We start from the raw sequence: 15,314 nt of genomic DNA on the forward strand, positions 1-15,314 counted from the left end.
ACACACACTTCTTTTATCAATAGATGCTTGATGCAAAAATCTGGTATTTATTTTGTGCCCGCTGAACCAAACAAACAATATATTTATAACAGCCCTCACAGCCACCACATCTCCAACTCCACCGACCTCCTTCCCCTCTCACCCCCATCATGATGAATAGTAAATATAATCATTTTTTAAATTGATTTTAAACTTACCCCGTGCATTCATAAGCCCCAAAATATCACCACCCCATTGGTGTTTCCAAATCACCTGGCCTGCCATATTCACAGAAGGTACTCCGGCAAGGTTCAAAGTCCACTCGCTGGCAGCGATGGTCAAGGGTTTGGGTAGCACGTGCCCTTTTACAATTCTTCGGGCCTTGCACCGGCTCAATGTCATCAGGAGTCTGCGATGCGGACAGCTGCAAGATCTAAGCCGTTTTGCCGAACTGACAAAGTTCTCCAACTCCTTCGTTCTACAGAACCACAACCCTTTCCCTCAGCTGCTCTTCCAATAATTTTTGGCTTCTTTCAGAAGCTTTGTGAGCCATTTTGGGTAACATTCCTTATCTTGCACGCACAACATATGTTAGCATGGCCCGATAACCGCTGTGTGTGCACGCCAAGCTTTCTTTGGAGAATTCCATCATTTTGAAAGTTCCGTATTGGAAATGATTTTTCTGATCAGAAAGATAGACCTTTCCAATACTATTCTCTCGCACATTTTAACAGGAATCCCTGGATATTATTTCTGTTTCCATGATTTTATGTGGTTGTTTAGAAAGTCTTGCTCACGTTCAACTTAAAAACTTAAAGCTTCACCCTCCATCCAAGGCACTTTGGTGCTGCAATGTATTCATTTAAATGTAATTCAAATGCACTGACATGTGCTGACATCAGTTCCTGCCAGTTGAGTAATGACTTATTATTGAGTTATATTGGCCGCGGGCAAGGTGTGGCTAAAGGTGGAAAAGAGTGGTGGTTGCCCACTTGTGTCATTTGCCAATTGGGCCTCCATTGTTGCTGTGTGACCACACCTTGGCAGTGCCATGGCACTCAACATGGCTTTGTAGGAACCATGTTGTCAATGATGGCAGCACGAACATTGCTTTGAAGGAACTGAATCATAAACAATGCCAGGGCTAACATGGCTCTGCATGTGTGTTGTGAGACGTGTTGTGTTGTGTGTGTGTGCTTTGTGCTGTGGGAATGTGCAAAGGGAAGGGGGATGGATGAGAGGAAAGGGGGATTTCAAGTGGGAAATTACAAAGGGTGTAGAACCTACTAAACACATGCAATGCATTTCTCCCATCCCTGTTATGAGGGAGGTGGAGGGAGGTAATATGACTAATTACACTTACTAATGAAATGTCTAACTGAGGGTTCCTTATGCGTTGAGTGTGTCACTCCAGGGTCCTTTTCCACAATCACAACCGGTATGAATCTGTGGTGACTACAAAGTTACCATCAACCAGAGGAGTTGACTACCTGACCAGCATCCACTACCTCAAACTAAAGATCTTTACTCCACTCTTGCTGGGAGTAAGACCTTCACGAAACTGGACGTACCAATGCGTTCTTGCAGGTGGTGTTGGATGAGGACAGCTCTAAGTACACAACAGTAAATACCCCACCGGGACTCTTTAGATACACCCGTTTACCATTCAGGATATCTTCAGCACCATCAGTTATCCAAAGGGCAATGAATAACCTACTCCAAGGAATTGCTCAGATGTGTACTCAACAAGACGGCATCTTGATAATGTGGGTGGATGACTAAGATCATTTACGCAATGTGGATTTCGTGCTTCAGAGATTGTCCAAAGTCGGCATGAAGTTGCGCAAGGACAAGTGACTGTCCATGCTTCAAGAAGAGAGGTATCTTGGACATAAATTGACTCTAAGGGCCTACATCCTCTGAATAACAAAGTACGTGCTATTGCTAAAGCACCGACGCCAACTAACGTGACCGAGCTAAAAGCATATTTGGGGCTGTTCATTGATTATGGTAAATTCTTAACCCAACCTCTCATCGAAACTTGCACCTTTGCATACCCTACTACTCCAGAAAGGTAGAAAGTTCATTTTGGGATCACCTTAACTGAAGGATTTTGAGATGTCAAAAGAACCTGAGCTTCGAACCACTTACAAAGCTTTCATCCACAGTCTGATGGAGAACTGCTTTCCTCTCTGTGGTGGTGCTCCTGCCTCACGCCTGGCTCGACTTCACGCTGTGGAGGCCGGGGCTTTTAGGATCATTGGTAGATCAAACATTGAAGCGTTGGGTCTCTCACTCTCTCACCAGAGGCTGGTCGGTGGTCTTTCTGTCTTCCACCGTCTCCTCTTCAGCCTTGTCCCTCCCCCCCTGCTCTGTCTGTGATCTCTCCCCCCTACATTTCCTCAGGGCGCTCAAGGTCCACCAAAAACCCCCTTCTTGTGAAACTGCCAAAATCAAGAATCACTGCTCACCTTCACTCTTTCATTGCTCTTTTTCCCCACCTTTGGAACAATCTCCCTCACTCTGTTCGATATCACTCCTCCCTCCAGGCCTTCAAAACAGCTGTTCACCACTATCTCATGTCTTCCCCCATCCAAAAATCTTGATCTTTACTATCCCCGTTAATCCACCCCAAAACCACCTTGTTAAAATCCCTTGTTTTGCTTCCTGAAAGTCCCTGGAGTGTCCATCTTGTTTACCCTGTGTACACCGCCCCATCCCTCTCCCTTCCACAGATCTCCCATTGTCTTTGTTCCCCACTGTTTTGTGCTTCCCTCTCCGACCCCTCTTGTCTCCTGCCTTGTTGTACGTTTCTGTGTATTAGCTCTTACACGAGCCTCGACTTGGTATACAAAAAAAATCTATTGCAGTCATCTGCTGTATTAGTGCATTTTGATAGCACGAAGCCGTTGGTGGTTTCCAGCGATGCCTCACCTTTTGGTCTCAGGACAGTATCGTCACATGTCATTGATGGAACTTCGTGACGTGATGGAACTTCGTGAATTTTTCATGGGTACTAAATTATTCACTTGGATCAACTGAATGAAAAAAACAAGTGTTCCCAGAAAATAACTCATTTTCACCACTATGTCATATTGAACCTTTTCCATGTCAATCGATCAAAACCATTGCACCTTGATCAGTAAATCGAGCAAATCTGGTTAAATATTTAACATAGAATAATTAAACTGGAACCAAAAATAGAGGTTATGCATTTCCCCGTTCATATCTAATGTTGGTGTGTTAATTAGCTCATTTTCATAATCATGAATATTCATTAAAATTTAGAAATGTTGCTTAAAATTCGAAAACTGTTAACTTCAACACTTCTCAGAAATTATGAGAGGTTTATTCAAATCAAAATCGGTACTAATGTATTTCCCAAGAATTCAAAACAATTACAATGACACCCACTTTGTTAATATATCATTACAAATATCAGTGTGTGTCAGTCTGCCCGTCCATCAGTCGGTGTGTCTCCTCCTAACTCCAAAACCATGAAACCTAGTGGCTCCAAACTTTGCATGCATACTAAGGGAACTCCAAGGAAGTGCATGAATGAAAATTGTGTGTTTGGATTCATTAATGAACCCCTTTTGAAGGTAATTAACTGCCTTATTTAATTATATCCTTCATCAGGTGCATCCTTAATCGGCCCCTTTAGTCAGCCCTCTGTTAGGGGGCTTAATTCGCCATTTTGTTTGACCTGCGCAACAATGCCTTGACTCGGAGCAGGCTGCAATGGTTTCTTAGCAATAAAATGATCAAGTTTTTTTTTTTCACTTTCCTCACTCATATCATCGAATGCCTCCGTCAAACCGACGAATCGCTGGATTCATCACAATGCTTATAAATGCCCAGAGAAACTAGTGTTCATGGCTTTATTTCATTTCCACATTTGTGATAAGCTCTAGAATCTCTTAGCCTGAGCTGAATTTCAAAATTTAAACTGCAGAATTGACTTTAGCAGCAGTTCCGACTGCTAAAAAAAAAAAATGGTATTCATTTCTCCAATTCGGACATTGTTTGGCATTCCGGGCATCCCCGGGTGATGTTTGTTATCTCAGTTATAAAGAGATTCTAAACCTTATCATATTTCAGTTGTAATGCTTCCAAACTTCCAGAGAGTTTTATTAGCCCCCGTTCATTGGACTTCCTCCAAAAAGGGGGCTTATGGATTTGGTCTCAATTTTCGTGTTCGTGCGTCCGTGCATACGCAACCATATCTTTGACATTTATGGACCGATTTTATTTGTACTTTTCAAAAAGAAAAGAAATGATGGTATACATATGCGTGTCATTTCCATTCGAGATCAGATCCAAGATGGCCGACTGGCAGCCATTTTCTTCCTTAAATGTGTCCCCAACCATTTCTCAGACATGCATGGTCTAATTTTTTTTTCAAACTTGGCACAAGAACAGCACATGATGGCATACACATGCACCTTGCTTTATTTTACAATCTCATCAAAGATGGCCGACAGGTAGAGTGGCAGCCATTTTCGTTGTTCATAAATATGGGCGAGCCCTTAAGCTCCGTTCAGAAAAATTACTGAAACGATGGGGGCTATGACATTTTATATCTTATTTTACTTGTTTTTATTTTTATGGGGATAGAGGAGGAAGGCGAAGGGGTATGTGAGGAGGTGGGAGGTTGTGAGGATGTGGGAAAGGGTTTGGGAGGAGATGGGAAGGGGTTTGGGAGGAAGTAAGTGTGAGGTGAGAGGAAGGGAAGGCAGACGTGCGGTGGAGCGTTAATTGTAATTCATACTCTCTCATCAAAATGATTCTGCATCGAAAATCAGCGAAGATAGAAACAAAATAACGTCTGAAATGCATTTTCTACCGGTTATACTATACATACCATGCAGAGATAAATACCGTCTGGAGAAACAAACACCAACAAATGGACACCGCCTGCCTGCCCTTCCCCCAACCCTCCTCACTTCTCCTCCTTTCACTGAATCCACCTTGTACATATCTGACCTGAAAATGATGTCAGTATACTGTAGTGTGGCATCATGTTGAATATTTTCTCGAATATTTGTCAGAAACTGTTTGGAACATCTTTCATGCGGTAAATCTGTACATTTCCATGCAGTAAATCGAGTACTACGTTATCATGTGGTGGCTTACTGGCAGTATCTGTCTCTTTCAACAAGTACTTGAAACCTTTACGTTTGTCAGTCTTCACTAAGTAGCCATCGGCTGTGCCTTTACTGAGTTGGAACTGAAGTCAGATCATATTTCAGCAGATTCACCAGATCCACCTGTAGATTTTGGTTCTGTGATTTGAAGAACAGTTGGAATGCGATGTTCTCCTGCTGCCAGCACTTCACTACCTTGTTCTTTGCAGTTTTGATTTTCACTGTTTCCCCCCATATCTTCCATAGTCTTCAGCTTTATTCTGTTTTATTAGTTCAAAGAAGTTTTCATGTGTTTCCAACCTTTCTTTGTTAAATGTTTGCAGAGCTTCCTTACCACAAGCCTCTGCAATCAGGATATCACTCGTCCGCAGAAATGCAAGCACCAGATGGAATACAATGAAGGGGGAGCTTTCTAAAGATGAAATATACAGCTCACATAAGTCATTGAGCTGAACAAACTTACTGTTACGCACAATTTCCCTCGAAATTCTGTCGCACACCCAGCTGAATGCATACTCATGTGCTTTCTCGAGTTTTTCTTGATGTGGCTTTGCTTTAGTGTCTGCACTTCTCCAATGCTGGAGGTCTTGTGCATATTCTTTATCCAACAACTTCCGTGAAAATGTGCTTCTGCTGCAAACAGGTCATGGCCTCTGATTCTTGTCAATGGCTTTTCATCGTTTTTCTTTTCTTTTGATGTTGACTCCGTTGTCCAAGATTCTGATTTTTTTTTTGGGGGGGGGGGGAATGCTTTCTTCTTTATTACAAAATATGCAGTCTTTTACAAACAACACAGTTTTAGTATCACTTGATCACCTCTGGTCGAAGCATGGCTCATTTGAGCATCTTGCTCTTGGGTCAAACCCATGCAGTCCATCAAGATTATTTGTGAAGCACTGATAGCAGTCTCTATGATATTTATGTTCATTGCTCAATTCATCCGGTATCAACTCAAAATCAGACTCCATTCAAGTGATAGAAGCAGGTGGTTCTGACAGTCTCTGATGACGTATCTCATGGAGATTTTGCAGTCACTCAGCAGATATTTTACATCAAATAAAAAGGTGAAAGTGTCACATTTTAACAACTCCTAATGCATGATACAAATCTAGTATCTCGTTGAGATTACGCAGTGTCTTGGCAGGATCTCTTATATCAAATAAAAAGGTAAATGTCACATTTTAACACCTTGTAATGCACGATACATATATCGTAACTCATTGAGATTACGCAGCATCTTGGCAGGATCTCTTATATCAAATAAAAAGGTAAATGTGTCACTTTTTAACACCTCGTAATGTACGATACATATATCGTATTTCATGGAGGTTACACAGCATCTTGGCAGGATCTCTTGTATCAAATAAAAAGGTAAATGTCACATTTTAACACCTTGTAATGCACGATACATATATCGTAACTCATTGAGATTACGCAGCATCTTGGCAGGATCTCTTATATCAAATAAAAAGGTAAATGTCACATTTTAACACCTTGTAATGTACGATACATATATCGTATTTCATGGAGGTTACACAGCATCTTGGCAGGATCTCTTATATCAAATAAAAAGGTAAATGTGTCACTTTTTAACACCTCGTAATGTACGATACATATATCGTATTTCATGGAGGTTACACAGCATCTTGGCAGGATCTTTTATATCAAATAAAAAGGTAAATGTGTCACTTTTTAACACCTCGTAATGTACGATACATATCTCGTATTTCATGGAGGTTACACAGCATCTTGGCAGGATCTCTTATATCAAATAAAAAGGTAAATGTGTCACTTTTTAACACCTCGTAATGTACGATACATATATCGTATTTCATGGAGGTTACACAGCATCTTGGCAGGATCTTTTATATCAAATAAAAAGGTAAATGTGTCACTTTTTAACACCTCGTAATGTACCATACATATATCGTATTTCATGGAGGTTACACAGCATCTTGGCAGGATCTCTTATATCAAATAAAAAGGTAAATGTCACATTTTAACACCTCGTAATGTACCATACATATATCGTATTTCATGGAGGTTACACAGCATCTTGGCAGGATCTCTTATATCAAATAAAAAGGTAAATGTGTCACTTTTTAACACCTCGTAATGTACGATACATATATCGTATTTCATGGAGGTTACACAGCATCTTGGCAGGATCTTTTATATCAAATAAAAAGGTAAATGTGTCACTTTTTAACACCTCGTAATGTACCATACATATATCGTATTTCATGGAGGTTACACAGCATCTTGGCAGGATCTCTTATATCAAATAAAAAGGTAAATGTCACATTTTAACACCTTGTAATGCACGATACATATATCGTAACTCATTGAGATTACGCAGCATCTTGGCAGGATCTCTTATATCAAATAAAAAGGTAAATGTGTCACTTTTTAACACCTCGTAATGTACGATACATATATCGTATTTAATGGAGGTTACACAGCATCTTGGCAGGATCTTTTATATCAAATAAAAAGGTAAATGTGTCACTTTTTAACACCTCGTAATGCACGATACATATATCGTATCTCATGGAGATTACGCAGCATCTTGGCAGGATCTTTTATATCAAATAAAAAGGTAAATGTGTCACTTTTTAAAACCTCGTAATGCACGATACATATATCGTATCTCATGGAGATTACACAGCATCTTGGCAGGATCTCTTATATCAAATAAAAAGGTAAATGTCACATTTTAACACCTTGTAATGTACGATACATATATCGTATTTCATGGAGGTTACACAGCATCTTGGCAGGATCTCTTATATCAAATAAAAAGGTAAATGTGTCACTTTTTAACACCTCGTAATGTACGATACATATATCGTATTTCATGGAGGTTACACAGCATCTTGGCAGGATCTTTTATATCAAATAAAAAGGTTAATGTGTCACTTTTTAACACCTCGTAATGTACCATACATATATCGTATTTCATGGAGGTTACACAGCATCTTGGCAGGATCTCTTATATCAAATAAAAAGGTAAATGTCACATTTTAACACCTTGTAATGCACGATACATATATCGTAACTCATTGAGATTACGCAGCATCTTGGCAGGATCTCTTATATCAAATAAAAAGGTAAATGTGTCACTTTTTAACACCTCGTAATGTACGATACATATCTCGTATTTCATGGAGGTTACACAGCATCTTGGCAGGATCTTTTATATCAAATAAAAAGGTAAATGTGTCACTTTTTAACACCTCGTAATGCACGATACATATATCGTAACTCATTGAGATTACGCAGCATCTTGGCAAGATCTCTTATATCAAATAAAAAGGTAAATGTGTCACTTTTTAACACCTCGTAATGTACGATACATATATCGTATTTCATGGAGGTTACACAGCATCTTGGCAGGATCTTTTATATCAAATAAAAAGGTAAATGTGTCACTTTTTAACACCTCGTAATGCACGATACATATATCGTAACTCATTGAGATTACGCAGCATCTTGGCAGGATCTTTTATATCAAATAAAAAGGTAAATGTGTCACTTTTTAAAACCTCGTAATGCACGATACATATATCGTATCTCATGGAGATTACACAGCATCTTGGCAGGATCTCTTATATCAAATAAAAAGGTAAATGTCACATTTTAACACCTTGTAATGTACGATACATATATCGTATTTCATGGAGGTTACACAGCATCTTGGCAGGATCTCTTATATCAAATAAAAAGGTAAATGTGTCACTTTTTAACACCTCGTAATGTACGATACATATATCGTATTTCATGGAGGTTACACAGCATCTTGGCAGGATCTTTTATATCAAATAAAAAGGTAAATGTGTCACTTTTTAACACCTCGTAATGTACCATACATATATCGTATTTCATGGAGGTTACACAGCATCTTGGCAGGATCTCTTATATCAAATAAAAAGGTAAATGTCACATTTTAACACCTTGTAATGCACGATACATATATCGTAACTCATTGAGATTACGCAGCATCTTGGCAGGATCTCTTATATCAAATAAAAAGGTAAATGTGTCACTTTTTAACACCTCGTAATGTACGATACATATCTCGTATTTCATGGAGGTTACACAGCATCTTGGCAGGATCTTTTATATCAAATAAAAAGGTAAATGTGTCACTTTTTAACACCTCGTAATGCACGATACATATATCGTAACTCATTGAGATTACGCAGCATCTTGGCAAGATCTCTTATATCAAATAAAAAGGTAAATGTGTCACTTTTTAACACCTCGTAATGTACGATACATATATCGTATTTCATGGAGGTTACACAGCATCTTGGCAGGATCTTTTATATCAAATAAAAAGGTAAATGTGTCACTTTTTAACACCTCGTAATGCACGATACATATATCGTAACTCATTGAGATTACGCAGCATCTTGGCAGGATCTCTTATATCAAATAAAAAGGTAAATGTGTCACTTTTTAAAACCTCGTAATGCACGATACATATATCGTATCTCATGGAGATTACACAGCATCTTGGCAGGATCTCTTATATCAAATAAAAAGGTAAATGTCACATTTTAACACCTTGTAATGTACGATACATATATCGTATTTCATGGAGGTTACACAGCATCTTGGCAGGATCTCTTATATCAAATAAAAAGGTAAATGTGTCACTTTTTAACACCTCGTAATGTACGATACATATATCGTATTTCATGGAGGTTACACAGCATCTTGGCAGGATCTTTTATATCAAATAAAAAGGTAAATGTGTCACTTTTTAACACCTCGTAATGTACCATACATATATCGTATTTCATGGAGGTTACACAGCATCTTGGCAGGATCTCTTATATCAAATAAAAAGGTAAATGTCACATTTTAACACCTTGTAATGCACGATACATATATCGTAACTCATTGAGATTACGCAGCATCTTGGCAGGATCTCTTATATCAAATAAAAACGTAAATGTGTCACTTTTTAACACCTCGTAATGTACGATACATATCTCGTATTTCATGGAGGTTACACAGCATCTTGGCAGGATCTTTTATATCAAATAAAAAGGTAAATGTGTCACTTTTTAACACCTCGTAATGCACGATACATATATCGTAACTCATTGAGATTACGCAGCATCTTGGCAAGATCTCTTATATCAAATAAAAAGGTAAATGTGTCACTTTTTAACACCTCGTAATGTACGATACATATATCGTATTTCATGGAGGTTACACAGCATCTTGGCAGGATCTTTTATATCAAATAAAAAGGTAAATGTGTCACTTTTTAACACCTCGTAATGCACGATACATATATCGTAACTCATTGAGATTACGCAGCATCTTGGCAGGATCTCTTATATCAAATAAAAAGGTAAATGTCACATTTTAACACCTTGTAATGCACGATATATATATATCGTAACTCATTGAGATTACGCAGTGTCTTGGCAGGATCTCTTATATCAAATAAAAAGGTAAATGTCACATTTTAACACCTTGTAATGTACGATACATATATCGTATCTCATGGAGGTTACACAGCATCTTGGCAGGATCTTTTATATCAAATAAAAAGGTAAATGTGTCACTTTTTAACACCTCGTAATGCACGATACATATATCGTATTTCATGGAGATTACGCAGCATCTTGGCAGGATCTCTTATATCAAATAAAAAGGTAAATGTGTCACTTTTTAACACCTCGTAATGCACGATACATATATCGTATCTCATGGAGATTACGCAGCATCTTGGCAGGATCTTTTAGATTTCATAAGAAAAAGGGTGTGTGTGTGTGTGTGTGTGTGTGTGTGTGTGTGTGTGTGTGTGTGTGTGTGTGTGTGTGTGTGTGTGTGTGTGTGTGTGTGTGTGTTTTGGTGTGTGTTGGTGTGTGTTGGTCAGTAGGTCAGTGTATGTGTATGTCTCCTCCATAATTCCAAAACCATAAATCCTAGCAGCATGAAACTCTCCATGCATAGTAAGAAAACTCCAAGGAAGTGTAAGAGTGAAAATTGGGTGTTTGGGTTAATTAAAACACCCCTTTTGAAGATAATAATTAACGGCTATATTTAATTATATCCTTCATCAGGCGATCCTCGGCCACCTTGCTATCTGGGGTCTTAAAGCGTTTCCTCGGCCACCTCGCTATCTGGGGTCTTAAGGCGTTTCCTTGGCAACCTCGCTGGGATCTGAAGCCGCCATGTTTTTTGGCCTGCTCAACCACGCCTTGACTTGGAACAGGCTGCAACGATTCCTTAACGATAAAGTATATTTTTTACTTTCCTTCACTCACATCGAATGCCTGTTCATCATCGCTATGAATCATTGTGTACATCACTTTTGTAAGTCCTATAAGTTTTCAAATTAGGAGCTTGGAGCGATTTCATGCATTGCATGAGATGATTTTCAACGATCTACTCTCACGGACTAATTAAAGTATACCATTGATATATTATTTCGCTTTTTCGGATCGGATATCATCCGGACTAAATAAGTGTCGAAATCTGTTGTGAAATCTGATAATTTAAAGAAATTTTCGAGTCTTATAACTAAGCCGACATGCCTATTTACTTGAAGCAAGCAAGGCTATGTTCCCTCCTTCTCCATACATACACCAGAAAATGTGAAATGTCCAAAGAATTAAACTGATCTTTTTTTTGCTGTTTGGAGAATTATATAGAGCAAACAAAAATTGAGGAACATAACAAAATTAATCATCTTCATTGAGCTGGATGATTTCATAAATTCACTGGCCTACCTCACGCCCTGTCCCCTAGAGGGACGGCCGATTTATAGCATCTGCCAGATCTGTCTATATTTTCGGAGCTTTGGTGAGGTGCTCTACAGCAGGGGTTCCCAACCTGTGGTACGCGTACCACAGGTGGTACATTTGGACTTTCTCGGTGGTACAGCCGCTGTCACACCTTGACGTTTTAGCCAGCGTATGGCAACATATCAAAATGTATGTAAAACGCTGGCGTATGCTGAACTATTGATGTTTTTTTTTCCAGTTTTGCGCGTATTCATACCAAGTTGGACATATGCATAACGTATTAGTAACGTACACAGAACGTTTCGATAACATATAGATATCTTATACCAACGAATGCTTAGCGTGTTGTCGGCGTTCACAACCTTTGCCCAACGATAGTCTAACTTATGCATAGCGCGGCAGCGTGTCGCCGACGATCACGTGGCATAGCCTATTAAAAGGCTGCGGCTCGACGATTCAAATCATAACCGCACGAGACATCGAAGTGTCAAGCCACTGTCACACCTTGACGTTTTAGCCAGCGTATGCCGACGTATGAAAAATTTGCTGAATACGCTGGCACACGTCGAATACGTTATGGGTAAGTTTTGTATACGTTAAGAGCACGCTGAAGCATGCTGGCATACGTCGTAGTACGCCGAGTACGTCGACAAATTTTAAGCATGCTGAAAATTTTTCGACGTATGCCAGCGTATGACTCACACGTTCCGCATACGCTGGCCATAAGTTGTAGGCACGTTATACGATCGTTGACACACGTCGACACATGTTACTTGTAAGTTACTCATAAGTCGAAACACGTCGAGGTAATGTTTAGCGTACCCGAAACTTATTTCTAACCTATGAGTAACGTGCTTTGAACCTATGTGTAACGTATCTCCAACACATATTGACGTATGTAGATGTATTTGACGTCTTCCGGATGACCACATAACTTACTGAACGTGTAACTAACTTACAGCTACCGTATAATGTCGTATTGGCAGCGTTTTGGGGAATTGCTATATAAAAATGGGGTTCGCACAGGAGGAACCTGTCAGTGTTCCAGACTCCATGGTTTTTTATTGTTTTTGTTTTTTTTCCGGTATGACGGTGATGTTGACACTTCAATTTCGAGTGCGGTTATGATTTAAATCGTTCAGCGGCAGCCTATTAATTATATTATATTATAACCACACTACAAATTGAAGTGTCAACATCACCGTCATACCGAAGGAAAAAAAAAAAACATGGAGTCTGGAACACTGACGCCAAACATAACCTCGACGTGTTTCGACTTATGAGTGACTTACAAGTAACGTGTGTCGGTGTGTCAACGATCGCATAACGTGCCTACAACACGTTACTCATAGGTTAGAAATAAGTTTTGGGTATGCTAAACATTACCTCGACGTGTTTCGACTTATGAGTAACTTACAAGTAACGTGTGTCGATGTGTGTCAACGATCGTGTAACGTGCCTACAACTTATGGCCAGCGTAGCGGAACGTGTGAGTCATACGCTGGCATACGTCGAAAAATTTTGAGCATGTAAAAACTCGTCGACGAGCTCGGCATACTACGACGTATGCTGGCATACTACGACGTATGCCAGCGTGCTCTTAACGTATTCAAAACTTACCCATAACGTATTCGACGTGTGCCAGCGTTTTACACAAATTTTTCATGCGTTGGCATAAGCTGGCTAAATCGTCAAAGGTGTGACGGTGGCTTACGTGGCGTGGTACGTGGCAGCGTGCTTTTTTTTTTTAAACGCAGTTTTTATTTTACTTCTCTCTCTCATGCAGCTTGTGCACACTAATTAAATTTATATCGAAAGTGGCTGTACACTGACAGCTGTTTGTTATCGGCCATTGTGCACAAATCTTATTATTCGATTTGTCTCTAGACGCCACATTGTCATCATTGCTTATTGCCCGGCTTATTGTTACCGTTATCATTCACCAGCATCATGTCAATGCGAAAATATTCGGAGAGTTATCTCAAGTTAGGCTTCACTTCCATCCAAAAAGATGAATTAGAAGCTCCACAGTGTGTGATTTGTGGAAAAGTTCTCAGCAATCAATCTATGAAGCCAAGTCTATTGAAGCGCCATTTTGATTCTGTTCATCCTGAACACAGCCACAAGGACCATGATTTTTTCGTCGGAAGGAAAATGCCATGAAAAGAGCGCGCTTCGACGGCAGCGGCAGTTTTCAACAGCAGTCCATGGCATCCTACTTAGTTGCACTGCGAATTGCAGAACAGAAAAAAAACCTCACACCGTCGGTGAAAGCCTCATCCTTCCCGCCACAAAGGATATCGTACGTCTCATGCTGGGAGAACAAAGCGCCAAGAAGCTCAATTCTCTTTCGTTGTCAAACAACAAAGTTCAGAGGTGCATTGAAGAAATGTCAACCAATATTCGTGAACAGGTGGTGGCAGAAATCAAGGCATCGCCATGCGGATTTTCTATGCAATTGGATGAGTCAACTGACGTGGCAAATTGTGCCCAACTGTTAGCGTTCGTTCGGTACGTGCATAAAGCCAAGTTCAAGGATGAAATACTATTTTGCCGCCCGCTTAAAACCACAACGAAAGCAAAGGACATTTTCGAAGAGGTGTCTTCCGTCTTTGATCAAGTTGGGCTGTCATGGGTTGATCTGAAAGGCTGTACTACAGATGGTGCTCCAGCTATGTTGGGGTGCGGATCAGGTTTCCAAACGCTTGTGAAGGCAGTTGCTCCTGATGTGCGTGGCGTACACTGTACGATCCACCGCCACGCACTCGCAGCCAAGGCGCTCCCCAAGCCATTGACTGACGTTCTCTCAACCATGATCAAAATAGTGAACCATGTGAAATCCCAGGCTCTCAATTCGCGACTTTCCAAGAAACTTTGCGAGGATTTCGACTCCGACCATAAAGTTCTCTTATTCCACACTGAGGTGAGATGGTTATCCTGTGGAAATATGGCGGAGCGCATGTTTGAACTGTGAGCTGAGCTTCGTGAATTCTTCGAAAACGATGGAAAACCAAAGACTGTCGATTTCGTCGCTGCTTTGAACGACCCCGACTGGGCATTGCACCTGGCTTATTTGGTCGACATTTTCTCTCAGTTAAACGCCCTGAACAAGTCTCTTCAGGGGACTGGCGCGACTATCATCGACTTCATAGACAAGGTCAAGGGATTTCAGGAAAAACTCCGTCTGTGGAAGACGAATGTCGAAGCGGGAGTGGTGGTCATGTTTTCTTGCACGGCCGATATTCTTCAGAAGCGTGAAAGGAATCCCCCAAGGGAGTTCATACAACTGGAAAAAGATCACCTCGCTTATTTGGATGAGGAATTAAATTCCTATTTTCCGGATCTCAAGGAACTGGATCTGAAAATGATTCGCAACCCATTTCGCATGAATGCATTGGATTTGCCACCTGGAACAGGA

The sequence above is a fragment of the Eptatretus burgeri genome, chromosome 2 (assembly GCF_056783735.1).
Source record: "Eptatretus burgeri isolate ZD-2024b chromosome 2, Ebu_testis_v1, whole genome shotgun sequence".
NCBI classification, from domain to species: Eukaryota; Metazoa; Chordata; class Myxini; order Myxiniformes; family Myxinidae; genus Eptatretus; species Eptatretus burgeri.